We start from the raw sequence: 23,457 nt of genomic DNA on the forward strand, positions 1-23,457 counted from the left end.
AGTCTCTTGCTTTGTATTGGAACCAACCTGTCGCCTCCCAATTTGTTCACCTACTTAAACAGTACTTATAGTTCCAATATCTGACACCTATAAAACCCATCTTTCATGCAGGCTTAGGCGGTGTCTTAAACTTTTTTGTGATGTTTTACTCAGTATTTCTAGATATGGTTACTGGAATGTGTGTCTTAGTTTAGACAATCACATTGCCAAAAGCGAAGTCCTCTCGTCTGAATCATGCATTCTTCCTCAATGGGTTCAATGGGGTGGGAATGGAAAGGTTCACCTACCTATGTGCCGATGGCCTTTTGCTTTCAACAGCTCTATTGAGAAATATTTCACATACCATAAAATTTACCCTTTAGAGGAAATAATTTCATGGGTTTTAGCCCATTTATAGAGTTGTACAACAATGACCACAGTCAATTTTAAAACATTTTTATCACTACAGAAAAGCCAAACCCATTAGTATTCACTCCCCACTTTTTCCTACCCAACCCAGCCTTAGGCAATCACTAATCTACTTTCTGTCTCTGAGTTGGCCTATGTGGGACATATCATATAAATGGAATCATACAATATGTGCCCTTTTATGCCCAGCTTCTTTCACTTAGCACTGTGTTTCCAAGGTCCATCTATGTTGTAGAATATATCAGTACTTCATTCCCTTTTATTATTGAATAATATTCCAATATTCCAATATTGAATAATATTGAATAGCTAGACCACATTTTGTTTATCCATGTTCATGGACATTTGCATTGTTTTCACTTTTTTATTATGAATAATGTTGCTATCAACATTTGTGTGCCAGACTTCATGTAAATACGTGTTTTCATTTCTCTTGGGGATACATGAGAAAGGGAACTTTTAGATCATATAGCAACCCTATTTTAACTTTCTGAGGAACTGGCAAACTGTTTTCCAAAATAGTGGCACCATTTTACATTCTCACCTGCCACGTAGTATGAAGGTTCCGGGCCTTTCTTTTGATGCTAAGATGAAACGCATCTTATAGAATCTTGTGTTAGGTTCTTTCTATAGAGTCTTGTGTTAGGTAGAACATAAGTGTTCTGATGCTTAGATCCTCCCGCTTACTGGATCATTCTCCTTGGATGTTCTACAAACACCTCACATCCAACAAGTTCTAATAGAAATCATCATTTCTCCCTTTCTCTAAATGTGCTTCTCTTGTGTTCACTATCTCGCTCAGTACAGAAATCTGGGAATTATTCTAGATGCCCAAATTTCACTCATGCCCCCACTTTTAACTAGTTGGTAAGGCCTGCCTTTTCTTTCTTAAAAAAAAAGTTTACAAACTCATCATCCTTCCCTGTGTCACAACCTCAATTTTTTTTCTCACTGAAACCATTGCCATGGCCAGTGTACACATCCCCCTGTGTGTCCTCACCTCCCGGCCACCCACCAACCAACCCATTGTGCATGTGGTCATTGTGCATTGCAGAATGCAAATCCAATCATATCTTTCCCCTGTTTAATCTTTTTCATGCTTCCCTCTAACTTACAAGATAATAAGCAAACTCCACAGTGGAGTATCCAGAGCACTTTGAGATCTGGCTTGCTTCCTTCTCTCCAATTGTACAGCTTGCCATTCCCATCACACAACCTCTGCCCCTACCACACCCAGCTCCTTCCACTCCCTAAGCTAACTCTGCTAACTCAGACTACAGTTTTTGGAGTACATTTACCCAACTTGATCACCATGTTTGAAGGACGGCCAACTTTTATTCTTATTTTACCAATGATGAAAGAGGCTTGATGAAGAGGTCTGCCCAAAGTTATACAAATGCTAAAGAAAAAAGCCTGGTGCTCGTTTCCAGGTTTTCTGACTTTAAGGCATTTAGTGTTTCCCCACACTAAGCATACAGCAATCACTGAGCGTTGCTCCCTCCTGAATCTCACTGTGTTCTCTCTTACCTGGGGTGCTTTAACATGACACCCTCATTCCCTCCACCTGTGCCCTCTCTATATTCCCTTGACTACCACATCACCAGACTTTACCATGCTAGTTTATTTTTAATTATATGTTACTTCGTGCTTTTTCATAGTCCTATGCCATTACTCCCACCTAGTTGAGGCCTGGCCTTCGGTTTGTGCACAGTGCTAGGACTTGGTAGGAACTCAATTACTATTGCTTGACTGATTGTTAGCTTTTTCCCTGAGCAGACTTCTAGCCTTTAGCTATAAGGGTTCCCTATAAAGCACAACACCATATATCATCTCGTATTAGGACATTTCTACAGTTTCCACTCAATGTATTACAATATACTAGTACTTTATATTACTAAATATGTTGAGGTTTTAGGCCTTAATACATACTACTAATTATTTTTTTATTTATTTATGGACATCAAGAAGTATTTATTGATTCTTAATGCACACAATTTTTTAAAGGATATCAAGGAATTACAGTGACAATTAAAGTGGACTTCCATACTTTGAGTGCACATACCATTTCAGCAACCCCAGAAGCAGAGGGTTCTTGATTTTCTTTAAAGAACTCTTAACTTGGCATCCTCTGATAGTACCTTAAGCCTCACTGGGGTGTAAGTCAGAGGCAAAACTTCTCATTTCATCAGTCACTGCTTTTCTGTTGTCTTATATAGGACTTTTATTTGTGTCAATTGCTTTAATATTTTGGGGCTTCGTTCTCTTTACCAAAAGCTCCATGAAATAGCACAGTTTATCAATGTGTTATAGAAAAGAAAAATAATAATCTAGTCATCTACCATCAGACTGTGGATTAACATGGAGTCAGAATTAGAATCTGTAGCTCCCAAAAGCTTTACATGGCCCAGTATGTTATGATTTTATGTGATATATGTTTTCTCTTTTTTATTTTTCTTGACATCCGTATCAAAGGTTTTAATCACCTTCCAATTACTAAAACTTCCATTCAAAAAATACTGGGAAGTTTATGAAAAAGGTCACTATTAAATCTCTAAACCAGGTACCAAATAAAAATTTATATTGGATTGTTTATTATTAAACTTCTGGAAATTCTATGAAATATAACTGAGATGTAGCAGAATTTACTCACGGGGATTCAAATGATGCAGAACAAAAGATCTTGACTAGTTTATTCTCTGCTTTAGTACATGAAAAGAAACTTGAACAATAAAGTCTGCACTAACCTAAAATCATTGTCATGTCTTATACATTCTTGCTCATAATACAGGTCTGACATCATTGATTGATTAGCACTCCAAATTTAGGTACTATACATTAATTGCATCAATGTCAAAACTGTGGTTCTACAACCCGAATGTCCATCAATGATAGACTCAATTAAGAAAATGTGGCACATATACACCATGGAATACTGTGCAGCCATAAAAAAGGATTTCATGTCCTTTATAGGGACATGGATGAAGCTGGAAACCATCATCCTTATGTGATCCTTTGCAAGGACAGAAACCAAACACTGCATGTTCTTCTACCATAGGTGGGAATTGAAATAACGATATCACTCGGACAATCGGATGGGGAACATCACATACCAGCCTGTTGTGGGTAGGGAGGTGGAGGGATAGCATTAGGAGATATACCTAATGTAAATGATGAGTTAATGGTGCAGCATACCCAGCATGGCACATATATGCGATGTAACAAAACGAACGCCGCACATGCACCAGAACTGCCAGAATAAATAAAAATCTTAAAAAAAGAAAGCATGGTTCTAGTTAGCTGCTCAACCTCTTGGTTATCTATTAGTTGAAGAGACAAATAAGTGTTAATTCAAAAATTATTTCAGGCCACACGTGGTGTCTCATGCCTGTAATCCTAGCATTTTTGGAGGCCAAGACAAGAGGATTGCTTGAGCCCAGAAGTTTGAGACCATTCTGGACAACAAAGTGAGACCCCATCTCTATATTATATAATTAAACTTTTTTTTTTTAAAGACAGAATCTTGCTGCGTCGCCCAGGCTGGCGTGCAGTGGCAAGATCTTGGCTCACTGCAACCTCTGCCTCCTGCCTCAGCCTCCCAAGTAGCTGGGATTACAGGTGCATGCTAATTTTTGTATTTTTAGTAGAGACAGGGTTTCACCATGTTGACCAGGCTGGTCTCCAACTCCTCACCTCACGATCCACCTGTCTCACCCTCCAAAAGTGCTGGGATTACAGGAGGGAGCCACCACACCCGGCCTAAATATTTGTTACTAATTTTAAAATAATGCAATCTAAGTAGTAGACAACTAGCTAATTTGCTGTCTGATTATTGAAACCCTAACTTTCAGCATCCTGACTTTCATCTCTACTTTAAAATTTTAGTAATCTAAGACCTTGTATGAAATTCCCACTCCTGACTCCATGAAATATCATAAGAATCTGCCTAGAAACACCTGTGTTCCCTCTCCCTCTCTCTCTCTCTCTGTCTCCTCTGTCTCTCTCTCTTTCTCTCTCTCCCCTCCCACCTCTCTCCTCTCTTTCACACTAATCTACTCATTATCTCACCATTGCTCAAGCAACACTCTTACTCACTTTAAAAATGCTTACCATGTCCAGAACCTTATATCTTCAAGAAATAGAACTATGCTGTCTCCAAACCTAACTTTAAAAAAGAAGTCTTAATTAGGTATATTCAATAACCTGCTAATTTGGGAAAGGAGCAATTCACCGCGAGTTCCATTAGAGTGTTTTGTTCCTCCTGTTAAGAATACAATGCTTTCGATCAGGTTTGCGCGGCGCGCCTCGGTAATTTGATCCAGCAGTGAATGCCAGACTGTTCCTTAAACTGTTGAATCAGGGGACATTTTGGGCCGCGCATCCAATAGAACATAATGCAAGCTGCAAGCAAACCCTAAGTGTAATTCTTTTAAATTTTCATTGAATTAAAACCATCTCCCAACACGGCGATGCATATGTATGTTTTATTGCAGCACTACTTCATACAATAGCAAAAGACTTGAACTAACTCAAATGCCTGCATCGTTATGACAGGATAAAGAAAAGGTGGTGCCAAATACACCCATGAAGTACTGTGCAGCCATAAAAAGGGATGAGTTCCATGTCCTTGTATGGACGTGGATAGCCAGAAACCATCATCCTCAGCAAATCCAACACAGGAAATAAAAATCAAACACCATGCACCTCACCCATGCAAGCAACGCACAGCAGTGAAACATTAATGGACACAGGAGTGCAGCCAGCAATGGCAAAGGTGGGGACTGGGGAGGGTGAGCATTAGGAACAAGCAGCTAATGCACGCCGGGCTTAATAACATCTAGATGACAGGTTGATAGGTACAGCAAACCACCATAGCAATGTAAGCATACCCATGTGTAATAACAAACCTGCATCGCTCAGCACGTGTCCTGTGAACTTGAAGTAAAATAAAAAATACTAATTAAATCTTAAAAATAGATAACATTATTCTTAAAAATCTATCTTTACTTGAATGAACTATATCCACACAAGCCATTTCAACATACAATAAACATAAAACATATGAGTTATCTTTCATCCGAAGTCTGTGAAACTTTGTGTGTGTAATTTTAGGATCTACAACACATTTCCTAGCCTCAGACTTAAATGCCATTCCCAACAGCTCCATAGTCACCTGTTACAAAGCAAGCACTGCATGCAGCCAAAATATGACCCTCTACAGCCTCTAAGGACAGCAGCAAACCCAAAAAGCATTCCTGTGATAAGACTTAGGCCGTATTTCACCAGTCCGCTTACGTAAGTCTCATTACAAAGAGATGCCATACAGTCATAAACTCAAATCCAGTTAGCAGCTGCAATAACAAAACCAAAAAGAGGCCAGCCAAGGCTCACGCTCTTCTGTAATCCCAGCCCTTTGGGAGGCTGGAGGTGGGCTTGACTGCCAAGGTCAGTGAGATTGGACTATCTTGGCCAACATGGCGGGAAACCCTGGCCTCTGCCAAAATACAAATGTTAGCTGGGCTATGGTGGTTGCACCTGTAGTCCCAGCTTACTCGGGAGGGCTGAGGCAGGAGAATCTCTGAACTAAGAGGCAGCCGGGTAAGTGGTTCTGAGATTCCACTCACTGCCTCCCAGCCTGGAAGGAGAGCAGACTGTTTAAAAAAAAAACTCTTTGCTTGTCTCTCTCTTCGCTTCACAAGTGTCTACCCATGCTGCTTCAAAGTACTTAGCCAGTGGATACCCATCAAAATGATTCATTTCTATCTGTTTCTCTAAACAAACAAATAAATAAATAATGGCAGAAACTGCCTCTGCCGCCCTTGCAAAACCACCACCTGGGTATCTCCTTTGTCATAGAGATGCATGTCAACAACTTGAATGGACAGCCACGAGAGAAGTGGGGAAGAGGAGTGTGGATTCACTCAAGCTCAGCCCCAGGGCCAGAGGATTGAAAAACCCATGATAGGAGCTAGCACAGAAACCAGATTGAAGGCCCATTCCTTAAGCATGTTCCATCGCTCCATCCCTTCGTCCTATCTGTGAAACAAGCATCTCTGATACACCTAACTGTGCAATCCACATTCTGTGGAGGGAAAAATACTCTTAGATTTCATGCTCTTACCGCATTCAGACTATAGCCCTAAAATTCCACCTAAAGTGGAGTAACCATTAAATGCTCTTTTTTTTTTCATACTAACCCCTGCTAGAAATTATCTTATGCTGCAAGCCAGAGTGATATCCTTCATCATCATGGGTCTTACAGGTTAATTAAACACTCTGAAAAAAGAAAGAAAGAAAAGTTCTAATTTCGTTGTCGAGCATAAGATAATTTCCCAAGAAAAAAAAATATCTCTGTATCTCATTCCTGGTTAAGGAGATAATAGAACACTTAAAAAGTGTTTCAGTGGCTGCCCAACGTGAATGACATAAATTTGGGATGTGGTGCACTTTTCATATAAGTGGTTGTTGTATCCGATTTGAGTTAGTGCCAGGGTGCAAGTCATTTATCTTCAATTGGATCATTCCAAACATATAAGAAAGACAAAGGGAAAGAGTATAGGAGAAATAAATCTGTAAAGAGAAACCGTGAGCAAAGAAATGGGCCAGTGCATTGAAATCTAATAGGAATGGCAAGTGGTATTTGGTTTGCTCTGCCTGCAGCTCAGATTTCCAATGTTTAAATGGCAGCCAAGGAGTTACTTGCCTGGGTGCTCAGTTTCCTGAGGGTAATACATTTGTCTGCCGTCTATTCAGCTGAGATGGGGAAGTATGGTCTCTGGGCCATTTTTTAGTAGGTATAAAAGGGATCAGGAATGCACCTAAGGCTCTTGAACAATAAGCAAGCAATGCGCTTCTAAATGAAATTTTAGCCAGGTGCAGTGGCTCCGCTGACCTGTAATCCCAGCACTTTGGGAGGCTGAGGTGGGCAGATCACTTGAGTCTGTGGAGTTTGAGACCAGCCTCAAAAAATAATACATGGTAAACTCCACTCACCATTAAAAAATATGAAGTTAGCTGGGCGCGGGCAAGCACATCACTGCTGGATCCCAAGCTACTTGGGAGGCTGAGGCGAAAGAAACTCACTTGAGCCTGCGGAGGCACGAGGCTGCAAGTGAACTGAGATCACACTCACTGTACTCCTGCCTGGGGATAGGAGAGACCCTGTCTCAAAAATAGCACAAACAAAAATTAAATAAAATAAAGAAGAAATGAAATGAAATTCCCAGTGGTTCTAATTTATGTCCACCTTGGGTCCTTTCTTTCTATATATCTTAATAATATGTTGTTTGTCAAAACCAATTTTGTTTATAGAAAGATGTCTTAATGAGTCTGAACCTGAATCAAGATTAACTTTGGTTTGACAAAGGATTAGATTCTGATTAGTGAAAACAGGAGATGAAATTCTCAATGTCTGTGAAATGATAATAGCAACAGTTAGTGTGTTTACGCATTTGCATTTACTATTATGCTAGGTGCTTTGCAGCCACACAATAGAATTTTTACAATAGCCCTCCGATGTAGGTACTCTCTTTTTCCTTCTTCCTTTGCTAGATGAGAAAATGTAGGGAATAGAGAGGTTAAGTAACTTCTTTCAAGGTTACTCGGGTTTTTAACTCTGGAACTGAGATTCAAAATCTAGGCTGGAACTAGAGCTGTATCCTCGGAATCGCCTCTGTGATGGTCATTAGCGTCCATGAGGGGTAGGAATGGTATTTCTTTTTTTTTGAGGACGGAGTCTGGCTCTGTCAGCCTAGGCTGGAGTGTAGGCCATCTCAGCTCACTGCAAGCCTGGGCCCCTGGTTCTGCATTCTCCTGCCTCAGCCTCCTCCCAAGTGCTGGGACTACAGGGCGCTTCGGGGCCACCACTTCCTAAGCACTTTTGTACTTTTAGTAGAGACGGGTTTCCACCAGATAATCCAGGGATGGTCTCTGACCTCCTGGGATCTCAGATCTCTGTCTCGCCCTCCCAAAGTGCTGGGATTACAGGCTCACCGCCTCGCTCTAGAATGTATTTCTACAAGTCCTTGGGCTGGAAAGCCATTGCTCTTTAGGAATACTGGGCTCTGTTTGCCCCAAATTTGTATTAGTAGAGTCCGTCCTTCCAATAAACAACTACCAAGAATTTCCTAATTAAGTGCAAATGGTGTCAGACAGACATTAATGTTTCTATAGCTTACATGGTAGCCCAAAATATTTAGTCGTTTGATGACAATTTTTAAATATTTCTTAACTCTATGGCATAAAATCCTGAGGAAGTTCAATACAGGAGAGAGAAGTTTATTGGATCAAAAGAAGGGGATAGAGAAAAATATGGAATCAACCTGGGAATATCAGGAAAGAAAAGAATATGTAAGAAACAAAGCAAGAAAGCAAAAAATAATACATGACCCTGGTGTATGTATATTCAGCCAAAAGTGAACCCTGTCCAAAGCCCAATGAGGTATTAAAAACTCTGACCCAATGAAGATTAAACAAAAATTGAAAGCTAGCTGTTAATATAAGCATCCCATTTTTACATTTCTCAATTGATTACTCTGCAGATATAATAATAATAATAATAGCAAATATATTTCAAACATATGGACCAGGCTGTATTCTAAACATTTTGTTAGGATTACTGTATTAAATGCTCATATAACCCACACTGTACAAAAGTTAGTATTAGTGTCATCATTTTAAAGATAAGAACATTGAATATTTGTTTATTTATTTATTTTGAGACGGAGTCTCGCTCTGTTGCCCAGGCTGGAGTGCAGTGGCATGATCTCGGCTCACTGCAATCTCTGCCTCTTGGGTTCAAGTGATTCTCATACCTCAGTCTCCTGAGCCACCACCATACCCAGCTAATTTTTGTATTTTTAGTAGAGAGGGGGTTTCACCATGTTGGCCAGGCTGGTCTTGAACTGCTGACCTGAGGTGATCCACCTGCCTCAGACTTCCAAAGTGCTGGGATTACAGATGTGAGCCACCATGTCTGGCTTGAATTATAATATTATATGATAGTATGATATATATTGATTTTTATCATAATCAAAATTCTGTGTGTCATGCAAGATGACTTAAAGTGAAACAGTAGACTCAGTAAATAATAGGAAAACATTTTAAGGGATCATTAAGATTCCCCATTTCTCTTCAATATCTTTCTAATATTTGGTCTCTTTATAAACAAGTCACTAGCCTGCACTTGTAACTATAGCATTACTTTTAAAATAAATAATCCTTTTATTGGAAAGTTTTATAAGGTAGAGAGGGGTAGAGGAAATTTGCATGTGTTATATATTTTCAGTATCCACCTTCTCTCTCCCTATCCTTAAATGTTGATCAATAGTCACAACGCATTTAAAAGTTTGTACTTTAATATTGAGTGTGAGAATTAACTCTAACTAAACACCCCACAACTGGTTTATGTAGATGATCACAGAACGCAGCTCACAGATAGACGGCCCCTTAGGCTCGAAGGACAGAGGTCATCTTGTATTTCCTTCTAAAATAAGTTCGCCTGAAAAGAAACAACCTCCCCTTTTAAGTTTAACTTCCTACGTAAATTAACTCTGAGTCCCCTGGAAAAATACTACTGTTGCAATGCAGGATTAATTTTTTATATTCCAACATATGGGAGCATTACTTCAATGGTTCTTAATCTTTTTGGTATCATACACTCCATGGAGAAATTCACGCAAGCTTAGAAAGATCTCCTTCAAAAAAGCACGTAGACACATACACAAATTCCATAGACCCAATGAAGCTTCTATCTGCTGTGCCCTCTGTAAAAGGCCATAGGCCCAGATTAAGAACAATCGAGTTCAATCCAAAGGCTAAGAGATATTAAATGTCAGGAGTGGGGTAGGGGCTTGTATCTTTGAAACATCTAAATTCATGGAATGAGAACGTCCTTAGCTCCTACTTGGATGCTGGATTCTATCATGAGACACATTTATTTTAAAAACCACCTAGAACAATAGAAGAGAATTATCTTTCAAGCACTTCACCATTGGCCTTCTCTTTATTTTACAGTGATGTGTCCTTTTGCAGTGAGTCTCTCTCTTAGGAATATATACAAGAGAATGAATCAAGTTCACCTGTAATATAAGGGGAAAGGGACGTTGTTAATTAACAGCAGGGCAATTCAAACTTCTTCTTAGCCCTCGGGAGGAATACCCAGGTGTGCTGAGACAGATATGCTTGGAGAAAGAAAAGAGATGCTCTGTAGTCAAACACACAGCACCAGGCCTTCTTTCATGAATTGATTTTCCCACTGGGTGACATCCTGGCAATTGCTGTTACCCAACCAATGATATAACTAGGTAGATGAAGCTGAAAGCTGGGTCAGATAAAAAAAGAATGTTTAATCTAACAAAAGCAGCCTCAGTTTTTGCCGTGAAGGGAAGCTGATTTAACAGACAGTAGCAGATTAAATAGAAAGCAGAAACAGGGAGAAAAAAAATCATATTAAACCATTAAGAAATGAAGATAGAAGAATGTCACAATGCCAATTATTTGGAGAAAAAGCACAACATTACCATAGAACTTTCAACAATAAGATAAATGATATCTGCTTAAGATGTACAAAAATAGGTTTTTTGTTCACAGTATATATTTTAAATTAAATGCTATTGTTTAATTAATAGACTGTAACTTTATGTATTAAAGAAAAGCATAAGGTCATATGACTATTTTAGGTCACAAAGTTACTTACTCTGAATCTCAAAAACAGGAACAGTCAATGTGTTTCAGATTATGGAACATGAACCACCTATACTCAAATTATCAGCAGTATTTTTTTTGAAATTCAGATTCTTGGGCCCCACTGACCTATCCAAAACTGAATTTAAAACTTTATGGGTAAAGTTTGGGAATCTTCATTTTAACAACCTCCCAGGTAAGAAAGGTGCTAAAATATGAGAACCATTAATTTGTACCCTCATTTGGAAGGCTCCAGGAAACACCATCATAAGAAAGTAGCTCTCCAGGCTGGATGTGGTGGCTCACACCTGGAATCCCAGTACTTTGGGAGGCTGAGGCGGGCAGATCACCTGAGCTCAGGAGTTCAAGACCAGCCTGGCCAACACAGTAAAACTCTGTCTGTATTAAAAATACAAAAATTAGCCAGGCATGGCGGCGAGCACCTGTAATCCCAGCTACTCAGGAGACTGAGGCAGGAGAATCGCTTGAACCTGGGAGGCAGTGGTTGCAGTGAGCTGAGATCACATCACTGCACTCCAGTCTGGGCAACAGAGCAAGACTGCATGTCAAGAAAAAAAAAGGTAAGTAGTTCCAAAGAGGAACACCCTCTTTTCCCCCATTACTATAGAATGGGATTCATCTCTCTTGTTCATTCTCCTTCCTCCCCACCACTAAAAGCTCCTTCATTATTTGGTAGGTCTCACCCTTATCTTATTCTTCACCCTAGTGACAGCCCAGAGTGGTTTCTGGAGGACTCTTCATCCCCTCTACACTCTTATCTTTTCTTTACTGCTTCTAATTGGTGAGATATTTCTCTCTGGTTCACTCCATCCCAGCTCCCAGGTTCCCATGGCAGAGCTCTCTCTCATCCCCACTGTCAAAACAGCTGGCTTGATGACATTGAAATAAAAGGAATTTTATTTTCATGTTTTTTATTTCCAAAGACCCACCCATCTTTCCCCCATGTATCTTTTACCTACTAAATCTAAGTGGAAAAATAAGAAGGGAAAGGGCAGAGTTGTAGAAATGAATCATTTTTTAAAAAAAATCTGGGCCGGGTGTGGTGGCTCAAGCCTGTAATCCCAGCACTTTGGGAGGCCGAGACGGGCGGATCACGAGGTCAGGAGATCGAGACCATCCTGGCTAACACGGTGAAACCCCGTCTCTACTACAAAATACAAAAAACTAGCCGGGCGAGGTGGCGGGCACCTGTAGTCCCAGCTACTCGGGAGGCTGAGGCAGGAGAATGGCGTAAACCTGGGAGGCGGAGCTTGCAGTGAGCTGAGATCCGGCCACAGCACTCCAGCCTGGGCGACAGAGCGAGACTCCGTCTCAAAAAAAAAAAAAAAAAAGAAATCTGTTCAGTTTATTATTAACACTATGGTCAAATTCCCAAGGGTGAGAAAGAGATTGAAAGCAAAGGACATAACAAAGTCAAGGGAAAACAAGAGGTCGAATTCTTGTATCACTCAGAATAAAAGTCTTGCTGGATCAAGAATAGCCATTCAGGACTTCTTTTGGTAAGAGGTCCCTCACCCCCACATCCGACTCTCAATTTCTGGCTTCAGAGCCCCAGCCCTCAATTCCTGCTCATCCCATCACACCATCACCCAACTCCAAGCTTCAGTTTGCAAGTTGACTTGGAAGAATTTGGAGCCATCCAATTCATTGCTCAATAGAGAATAGCAAGTTAGAGGTAGGAATAAGCCTTCTTTCAAGTAGAAATGCTCTATTGTCACAAGATGAACGTTAAACCTTTTCCTACAGAGACTCTTCACTGACATTCTAGAATTTCATTTGTAGCATGTCACAGTCACATTCAATCTAAGCTTAACAATCTTGTGTTAGCCAACTTGAAACATAACCATTGTTTATTCATTTAATCGATTAGATTTTTTTTTTTTTTACAAAATTAAGACCAGTTCTCTGAATAATCACACTGTTTTATCATAACCAATTTGTATGTGTTAGCTGCCTCCAAACATAGAGGCCAATAGTGGCTTCTTAAAAACCAATGGGCTTTGCATTCAAATAAATCTTAGTTTAATTTAATCTCTGCCACCCACTCACTGCATAACTTGGAAGATGTTTTTCAGCCTTTACTATGTTCACATTTCTACATCCATAAAGCGAGGATGATAATATATATCTTGAACGGGTTCTTGTGAAGATTTAACTGACAAATATTAATTGAATTTTTCTATATGTCAAGCACTAGTGACACATAGACATGCCCTTAAGCAACATGAAGTCTGTCTGGGAAGACTCACAGGAAAGCAAGCAATTCAATTACCCTGCAGTAAGTGCCCTGGAGATGGTGGAGGTGGTGGTGACTAAAGAACAGAAACATCTTAGAACAAAACCTGAATTGTTCTTGGGGAGAAGAAATGTTCGGGGCAGGTGTTGTGAAGGTGATGATATCTAAAGAAGAAGCTGGTATTTGGAAAGAGGGATGGGACTGGGGGTGGGGTGGGGGGGTGGTTTGTCAACGCAGAGAGGGCATCAAGAGCAAGTCTGAGAGGGAAGCCAGACACCATCCACCAAAGATTTGCAAGCAGGCAGTCTGACCAGGGAAGAGAGGTGCAGTGAGAGTGTGAGGAGCAGGGAGGAAGAGTTCAACTCCAGACAGTGGAGAGGTAGGAAGCCATCAGATCCAGAAGAGCATTTCCTGTGCCAGGATGGGCTAGACTCATGTCCCAAAGACATGGGCAGCCATTGCATGGCATCAAGCAGGAAAATGTCACCCTCAGATTCTCTGCTTAGGAAGATCACTCTAACAAAAGTGAAGATGAGCTGTCAGAGGCGGCGTCTGGCACTTAGTGGGTTCCAATGGTGGACAGTTGGCGCTGTTTATTAAATCAGTTGCCTCTTGTTGATTGGGATAACACATTTGTTCTCTTTAGGGGGTACTTTTTAAATGTTCTTTATCAGAAAATATATTTTTTATTGGTAGTGAGTGAAGTAAAGATGTCAATATTCACGATAGAGGTCATATAAGCCAAGGTTGCCTTTATATTGACAAAAATACCTTATTTCACTTCTGATCATACACATTAGTTCTGTAAAGGAGGTACATCGTCTCTCCTTTTTGTTTCCTTGCTTGCATGATCACCAAAAGTTAAAATGAAATCACTTTTATGTAATCAAAGGAAAAAAGAAAAAGCAAGAAAACCAACATGCCACAGCCTAGACAATTCCACCCAGCACTGCTGCCCGAGAGCTATGTTTTCTGGCTCTCTCCTCTCCACACTCCAATTACTTTAACCCCACACCCCCAACCCACCCCATCCCACTTCGTTAGGGTGGTGGTTCACCAAATGATGGGTCTTGCTTAGAAGAGAAACATTTTATGGTAGGTAGAAGTTGAATAGAAAGTACCAAAAGGTGGAGAGGGCTGTCCTTCTCTTTTAATCATCGTAAGAAGGGTTTACTAACACTGAAGAGCATCCGCATCCGTTGATGACTGATCCTGATCTAGGTTTTGGCCACCCTTCAAATTGCTGCCAATCAAAATGTGATATGATTCTGTTGAATCCATTCTTCGCTGTCTCTCCTGCGTGGTCTTCTCATTAGTGCTCGTCTCTTTAAATGGATTATTTTCTTACTAGGAAAAAACATATTCCCTCTCTGAAATTAAGGTTGAAGGTGTTTTGCTTGTTCTAAAAGTTTTTAATACTTTTTCCTCAAGCATGCTCTGTTTGGCATGATTGACATAGTGTATATACTGGTTGACCAGAGTGGAGCATTTGAAGGTCTGGTGAGTGTTCTTGTAGTAACGCTGAAGAATTTTGGCCTGCAAGTCAACACAGACTGGATGAGACTCATACACTTGAATTGTGCTTCCACCTCTTCAGCAACTTTCTGATATTGTTCAATGGTAAATTTGCAGAACTATGAGTTCCTCTCCTCCCTCTAGCCAGCTCCACTTTGCAGAATGCAACCCGCTTCATTAGCACTAGGTCTTTCTCTTCCAGCTGCCTAGCCAGGTGCATTGCCTTAGCACCTTCCTCCTGGCTTGATATCCTCTCTCGAAGGATGGGTCTAGTTAATTGCCCATTGGCAGCAGCCCTCTCTTTCTCCAGTTCTGTGGCTTGCTTTAGTCATTTCTGATCTTCAGTTTGTTCCTTGACTTGCTCCAATGTCAGCTGATCAGCTACTCTTCTTTTCAATTCTTCATCAGAAACCAAGGCATTATAAGCACCAGAACACCACTGAGACTTTGAACCAGATGGAGAGGATTCCTTCATGAAATCGATCACATGTTCTGAAAGCCCAATGCCCTTCACCACGGTGATGGGTGATGTTCTCATTCTTGTCCACCTCGAAGGTGACCCAATGGGTGCTCAAAGTCCCACCCGTGGCTCCTGTTCCTGCCCCCGCGGAGACCTAGAGCAGAACCATGAGCACTTCAGTTCCCCTGTGCCCACACTCACATGAAGGGGCCTGGATTATTTTCCCACAGAGCAGGAGCAAGGCCACGACCTAGGAGACACTTTTCGAGTGAGCTTTGTCTTCCTGAGGCAGTGTGTACATTGTGTAATGCATTGTAAATTATGTTATTGGCATTCTACTCATCCAATTCTGAGTAACATCAGAATTTAACATCTGAGAAACAGCTCATGACCATTGATGTTGCTATAAACACACCTGGGGTTAAGGCACTGTGCGTCTGGTTCCTTGCTAAGTCTATAGCGGTGAAGACTGTCTGCAATTCAGATTGGCATTTTAAGTACTCGACTGTTTTTAGGAAGAGGGAGGACAGTTGACTAATCACCGTCATTACACATGATGGTAACCTAAACTTGTCACCTTCCTCCTGCCAGTCACAAGAGTAACACCTGAGGCACAGGCCTGAAGCAGAACAAACCCACACAGACCCAACTCCAGGTGGAAGCCGACGGCCTAGAAATACCACAGTTATTTTTTTGTCTCCTGGTGACACTACACAGCTTTGCTTTGCGATTAATAAAAGAGAATTGCTTTTGGTTGCCACTTTTTAAAATTTTAAGATTAAAATTGAATTCCATCTGCCAGAGCGTTGCTTATAGTACAGGAGAGACAAGCGTGGTAAGGTCATTTGTTTTTCCAAATGTTCATGAGACATGAGTTTACAGCATTGAGCATCTTGATCACCAATTAGCTTGAAAACATTCATCGTATTTTAGCAATAATCTCTCCAAGAGAGACATGTACTCTGATCCATAGATGAGTCACTGGCCATCTCTGATACACAAACAAGAAAGTCAAACATGAATGCTACCTGTTTCCTTGTGAATCACTCCACAATCAAGTAACTGCTAGTGTGAAAAAACCACAACACACTTGAGATCCTTCCACCCATGACATAAGATTTATTTGTGCAAGTCTGCTTAATTTTTATAATGTACCCATGCCTTAATACCAATCATGACATTATTTTGAAAGTTCTCATTTTCTGGTCTTTGTTTCTTTTTTCTCTTTTTTTTTTCTTACTTTGGTTATCATTTAAAAGTGACCACATTTATTCAGAGGCATTCTGCAAATGTGTATCAAGTGTTTTTAAAAATATTTTAGCGCTGTGATAAGTATTATAAATGCAGCAAATAAATGCAAAATTTTTAATGAAAAAAAATACCTATGCATGTTGAAAAGATCCAAAAGAGATGTGAAAAGATCTGTATGTGCTTTTGTTTTGCTCACTCTATTATTATTATTATATAGTTTATTAATGAGTACTACTACTAATGATAATATTTATTGAGTGCTTCCAGTGTCCTATACAATGTACAAATGCCTTACATTTATTATGTTGTTTAATATTCCCAACAAATCTGTGAAGTACTGAGTATTATTAGCCAGAGTTTACAGATAAGGAAACTACAATGTAAAGAAACAATATGAGTTGTTCATGGCCACAAAACTCAGACGTGGTAGAGCCTCTGATTCATGGACTCCGTGTTCTGTTCACTTACCCCTTTTGTGCTGCCACAGTGAATACAAAAATAAATGAAATACATATGCTGACCTCAAGAAAAGAAAATTCCAATTGTAGAGAGAAAACTATACATGCATAAAATACTGATATGTGATATGAGAAACTATAAGAGCTGCCACTAAGCCACTGCGGGGTGAATAGAGCAGAGTCAATAAAAATTCAAAGGTGGGCACGATTCCACAAGCTGGAGAAGCCCAAAAATGTTGATGGCTTTGGAGATTTTGAATTGGTTATACATGGGTATGAAAGGATGGAGAATCCTGCAGGTCCTGGGAGGAAGAGGGCATGGCGTGAGAATGCCTGTGAAGGGCATTAAGAGAGTGAGTCAGCCAGTTTGGCTGGGGAAAGAGGGAAGGGATTGATAGACATAGGTCAGTCTGCAAAAGGTCTCTCATGTCAGGGCATTTGCCTTCAGCCAATGGGAAAGCCAAATGGACACAGAAAGAGGCTTTCTGATGTCATTGAATGGGCAAGGGCTTCAGAGCGAAAAAGGCATAGACCCAATCCCATACTCTAGGTGTGACCTCAGGCAAATGTCTTACTGTCTCGACACTTCGGTTTCTATAAAATAGAAATCAAAATTAAAATATTTATCTTGCAGGGTATTTTGTGGATTAGAGATCATTTGCCTGCAGTCTATAACACTATGCTTGGCACATAGGAACTTGTCAGTAAACAGCAGCTCTCTCACTCATTTTATTAACACGTTCGTCACATTGATTCCACTGTTTAAAACACTTTTGATCTTCTCATTGATAATTTCCCTCAGGCAGAGACTATGTATTCATTGCAAAAGAAAATCTGATTTGTTATTCTTTTTTTAAATGTGAATTTACTTTTTCCTACTATAAATGTACCAAAAAATCATTCATAATCCAAGTACCCTCACATTAGCATTTGGTATGTTTTCTTTCATTTGCTTTTCAGTGGGTATTACACATTGTTCTATTACCCATGATCATAGTATTTCAATCATGAATACTCATCAATACGTATTTCATATGTATCATACGTACAAATCAATACCTATTTCTTGTCATTAACTTTTATTGATCTATTGGTTTTGTTAAATAATATTACAAGGATTGATAATGTATTTTACCAGATTCAATTCCAAATGGGTTTTAGTTGTTACAAAATATCAAATTTAACTCAGAGATTTTTCATATGAATGCAAAATAACCCACACATTTTTAAAAAATCCTATAAAGCACAAGTCACTGTTCTATTCCTCAAAGGGAGTTTCTAGACTAAAAAGGTACAGTTCCTGCCTTCACTCTCACAGAGCTTCCCACAGAAGATAAAATAAAGTTACAAATAAGGTTTAAAATAGTATAAAATGATGTCCTAGGGGACCTGAACACAATTTCAAGATGTTTCCAAAGCTGTTATTGCACCATTTTGCACATTATTGAATATCTTGTAGAGCATCCCAAAGTTATCTTAACTGAGGGGATCATACTCAATTGAGTGTATAAATCCAAGCGGATATGCTAGAAACCTGTTACTTTTTTTTATAGTCATTCTCCTTCCTTCTCGAATGAGAAAATATACGCACTTTCCCACTCATCCACTTTGCCTGTCATTTCTGGCCACTCCGTGAACATTTTGTAACCTGTGAGAGTAAAAAAGCTTTGAAAAACAGGACCAAGTTCTTTTTTTAGGGATATACAATGTTGACAGAAATATACTCCAGAGGAATTTAATGCGGTTTTTTTTTTTTTGGTTCCGGGCACAGCTTCTTTAGTGTATCAGTAAATGAAAAATGAGCACGGGAAGCTCCTGACAGTAGGAGAGGACCGCAGAGAGCCTTCGCCTCCAAACCAACGATTGGATTCTACTGTACAAACAGAGAAACGTCTGTGAACTCCTCACCTTTGAAAGGTAAACACTGAGAAGGAAATACTCCTCCCACGTGCTTTGAAGCATTCACCTTGTAAAAGGAAAAAGGACTTATTTAAAGAGTTCTTCATGCAGAGAAAAGAGGAAGTTCTTTGAAGTCCGGGCTAATTTTGGGTCACCATGAAACCAGCCATCCTTCTATCTACAAGATCCCCTGACCCTGTGGACCAAAACAATAGAAACACCACCAGGTTATTTCATCAGTGTGGACAAAAACGAAGAATAAAAATCTCCAGGAAACGTTCAAAAACCATAACCCCCAAGAGGCAGCTGTCTTTCACCCTTCTCTCTTCCCTTCTCATTCCTTACCTAAAAGGTAAGCCATCCATTGGGGACAGAGTAATAAATAGATTTGTATGATAGGAAAGGTATACATATGCCACTACAGTGGCTCACCCCTGTAATCCCAGCACTTTGGGAGGCCAAGATGGAGGATCACTTGAGCCCAGGAGTTTGAGAGCAGTCTGGGCAATATAATGAGACACTGTCCCTACAAAAACTAGAAAAGACAAAAATAGACCAGATGCAGTGGCTCGCGCCTATAATCCCAACACTTTGGGAGGCTGAGGCAGGCAGATCACGAAGTCAGAAGTTTGAGACCAGCCTGACCAACATGGTGAAACCCTGTCTCTACTAAAAATACGAAAATTAGCCAGGTGTGGTGACACCTGCCTGTAATCCCAGCTACTCAGGAGGCTGAGACAGGAAATCGCTTGAACCCAGGAGACAGAGGTTGCAGCGAGATCGTGCCACTGCTCTCCAACCTGGGCAACAGAGCGAGACTCCACCTTAAAATATATATATAAAAATATATATATATAAATATATATAAATATATATATATATATCTTTGTCAATGTAAGAGATACATATAATGTAACATCTCTTTGTTGTTTTTGATTAATTTAGTACTCAAAGCCAGGATCCAAGCGTTAAGTAGACGTCTGATTTAACTTCAGATAATAAATAGCTATACTGAAGGCTCTCTGGGAAGAGCTCCAGGAAGACAACTGCGAATTTCCCAGAAGAATGGGCCACTTGGAATATCCTGTTGATTCCTCGATTTCTCTGAATGGTTCACCAGACCCCAGCCCATAGCTTCTGAGCTAATTCAATCCCTGCTGTTATATGTCCTGCAGAGATACTGAGCTACAATACTGTTACAGTTCTTCCACGCGGTTGCAGCAAGGAGGAAAGGAACTTAGGCCATCTCCATGACCAATGAATCGGTGTTGAATAGGTGTAGGTTATTTGCACCGGGAACTTTGAAATAGAAGTTTTGGAGGAATATAAAAGCTAAACATTTTTATTTTGTGACATCTAGTTATGCAATTGCCATGCTTGCTAGAAAGGATATGTTTATTGTGACAAATAGGGTACGGGTGTGGCTCCCTCCCCTGCTTTTCTATGTCTATGGCAAAACCAATTGGTCGGGCTGGCATGGAGCTACCGAGGACAAGGTCGTGGAACTGTTTGCTATGTGGACCCACAGCTGTGACTCCCGTGGAATGACTGGCAATATCCAGCATACCCCCTAAGTCATGGCTAGGAGGTTCTCAATGCACATAAATCTGGGCAAATAGAATTGAAAACTGACACGATTTTTTTTATTAGTTTGTAGAGACTTAGGCTATAAAGTCCATAATATGTTAATATCTCTTTATAAAAAAAACAAATACTATATATAAATAATTCATTAGATATATCATAGGTTGCCTCATGCTTGAGAACAATGCACAATATAGCCTCATGCACAATATAGTTATGGGACAAATAAAAGTACATACTTTAGGTAGCAGATAGGGAAGGTGTATACAGATCATTCCATGTCAAGATGCGGTTCAGATTGTAGATAGAAAGATTCAAGTAGAGTTAACCAAATTCAACAAACATTTTGTTCTTGACTAAATGCCAGACACTTATCTCTGCCTTTGTAGAAATTACAGGGGAAGAGTTCAGATGAAAATATACATATCAAGTCACAAAAGCTGCCAAAAGGTAAGTACAAAGTACTCCGTGGATGTTTTCTAAGCCTTTAAGGATAACAGAAAGGGATTTGGTTATAAGGCAGTTGCTCAGAATATTTCCCCTCTGAGGAATGCCAGCTAACCACAGCAATGACTTAGTCCTGTATGACATTCTCGTTTGTCTGTCTTCATCTCTTATATCTAATTTTATTTTTGCTGTTGTGAATTTGAAATCTTGATTTCACACATTTATTTGACATTTTATATCATTTTCACCCCATGACATCTATGGGGGATAGGTATTTTTACCAGATTTTATAACTTAGGAATCTGGTTTCATAATTTTCTCTCAGTAAAGTAACTAATAATGAGTAGAACCAAAACTTGAGCCTGGTTAGTCAGAATCTAAATCCCGTCACTGGACAAGCACATCTACTATCATGTTGATGGTTTGGGGGTCGTTTTCAGTTTGGGACAAGAAAAAATAATCCTGAAGTGGTCATTCTTGTTTATGACAGTCACATATTTTCATTGGGTATATACCAAGAAATGGAATTACAGATCACAATGTTTGATTTAAATGCTCAATTTAAATTAATGTAATATAACAAATTTACATTGATTAATGTAAATGTTTAATTTAAATAGATGAGGTCAAAATGCTTTTCAGTGCGGTTCTACCAATTTTTATTCCCACAAGCAATGTGTTAGAGGTTAGTTCCAGTGTTTCTATCATTGGCAATACTTGGTAGCTGCTGTTTTCACTATTGCTATTCTGGTGAATGAGTAGTGTTATATCATTGTGGTTTTACACAGCATTTCCCTGGTTACTAATAATATTATAAAATGGAGAAGTTTACTGCCCAGTTGGGCAGCCTCTTTATAAGAGTGCCAATTAAAGCTTTTTGCCCATTTAGCTATTGGATCCTATGTCTTTTACATTCTTGATTTGTTGGAGCTCATTATATTTTGGATATTTGTCAGTTACATGTGCTGAAAAATCTTTCTGCTCTTTGACTTGCATTTTCACTTTTTGTGTCTTTTGATATAAAATGGAGAAGTTTACTGCCCAGTTGGGCAGCCTCTTTATAAGAGTGCCAATTAAAGCTTTTTACCCATTTAGCTATTGTAATCCTAAATCTCTCACATCTCTTCCTTTATTGAAGCTAATTATATTTTCATATAGTTTAAGAAATCTTTATATAACATAAAAATATTTATACATATATATGATCTTCCAGAATTTATAGCTTAATACAATCCACCTGTAATAAATATTTGCATAAGGTGAAAGATTGGGTCAATTGTGATTTTTTATTGACACAGTATCATTTATCAAAAAGACCCCCACTGCTCTACTACTCAACATTGTCAAGAACAAATGTCCAAATACTCATACATTTATTTCTGAACTCTCTATTCTGTTCCAATGGTATAGCCTTGATATGGTTTGACTGTGTCCACAGCCAAATCTCATCTTGAATTGTAGCTCCCATAATTCCCTTGTATTGTGGGAAGGACCCAGTGGGAGTTAATTGAATCATGGAGGCAGGTCTTTCCCATGCAGTTCTTGCAATAGTTGATAAGTCGCATGAGATCTGATGGTTTTAAAATTGGGAATTTCCCTGCACAAGCTCTCTCTCTTTGCCTGTTGCCATCCATGTAAGATGTGACTTGCTCTTCCTTGCCTTCCACCATGACTGTGAGGCCTCCCCAGCCAGGTGGAACTATAAGTCCATTAAACCTCTTTCTTTCATAAATTGCCCAGTCTCATGTATGTCTTTATTAGCAGCATGAAAACGAACTAATACAAGTCTTTTGGCAATATTATACTGTCTTAACTACTGTGTTTTTATAAAGATGTCTTGATATTTACTAGAGCAAATTCTCCCATCTGGCACTTCTTCAGATAGTTCAATTCTTGATCTTTCTTTTATTTTTACAATCCATTTAGAATCTCTCTGTCTCTCCCTCTCTCTCTCTCTCTCTCTCTCTCTCTCTCACACACACACACACACATACTCACAAACACAGAGTTTGTGGTTTGATTAAAATTGGAGACAGTTGACATTTTTGACATCTTTTGATATGTCCCACTATGTATTGTATCTTTAATTTTTCTCGATAGATTTTTTAAAGTTTCCAGTGAGAACTTTCACATATTTAATCAAACTTACTTTGATATATTTCATGTTATTTAATGCTATTGTAAACTGTATATTTTTAAAATTTTATATTCCATTTCTCATATAATGACTTTTAATAGCTTTATTAAAGTGTATTTTACATACAGTAAAGTACACATATTTAAAATGTACAATTTGATTAGTATTGACATACGTATACACCCAAGAGACCATCACAAAATCAAGATAGTGAACACATCCATCACACCCAAAAGTTTCCTTGTGACCTTTTGTAACCCTCCAACCTTTCCCCATGACCCTCTGCTCCCAGTCAAGTACTGAATTGCTTTTCGAACTACAGATTAGTTTTCATTTTCTAGAATTCTATTATGAATGGAGT

The 23,457-nt window shown here is 39.4% G+C and overlaps 1 pseudogene; it reads right to left on the bottom strand.

The window, feature by feature from the left end:
* Positions 1-14,523: 14,523 nt before the first annotated feature.
* Positions 14,524-20,060, bottom strand: LOC101013620 (annotated as a pseudogene).
* Between the last annotated feature and the right edge of the window lie 3,397 nt (positions 20,061-23,457).

The sequence above is a fragment of the Papio anubis genome, chromosome 11 (genome assembly GCF_008728515.1).
Source record: "Papio anubis isolate 15944 chromosome 11, Panubis1.0, whole genome shotgun sequence".
Classification (NCBI taxonomy): Eukaryota; Metazoa; Chordata; class Mammalia; order Primates; family Cercopithecidae; genus Papio; species Papio anubis.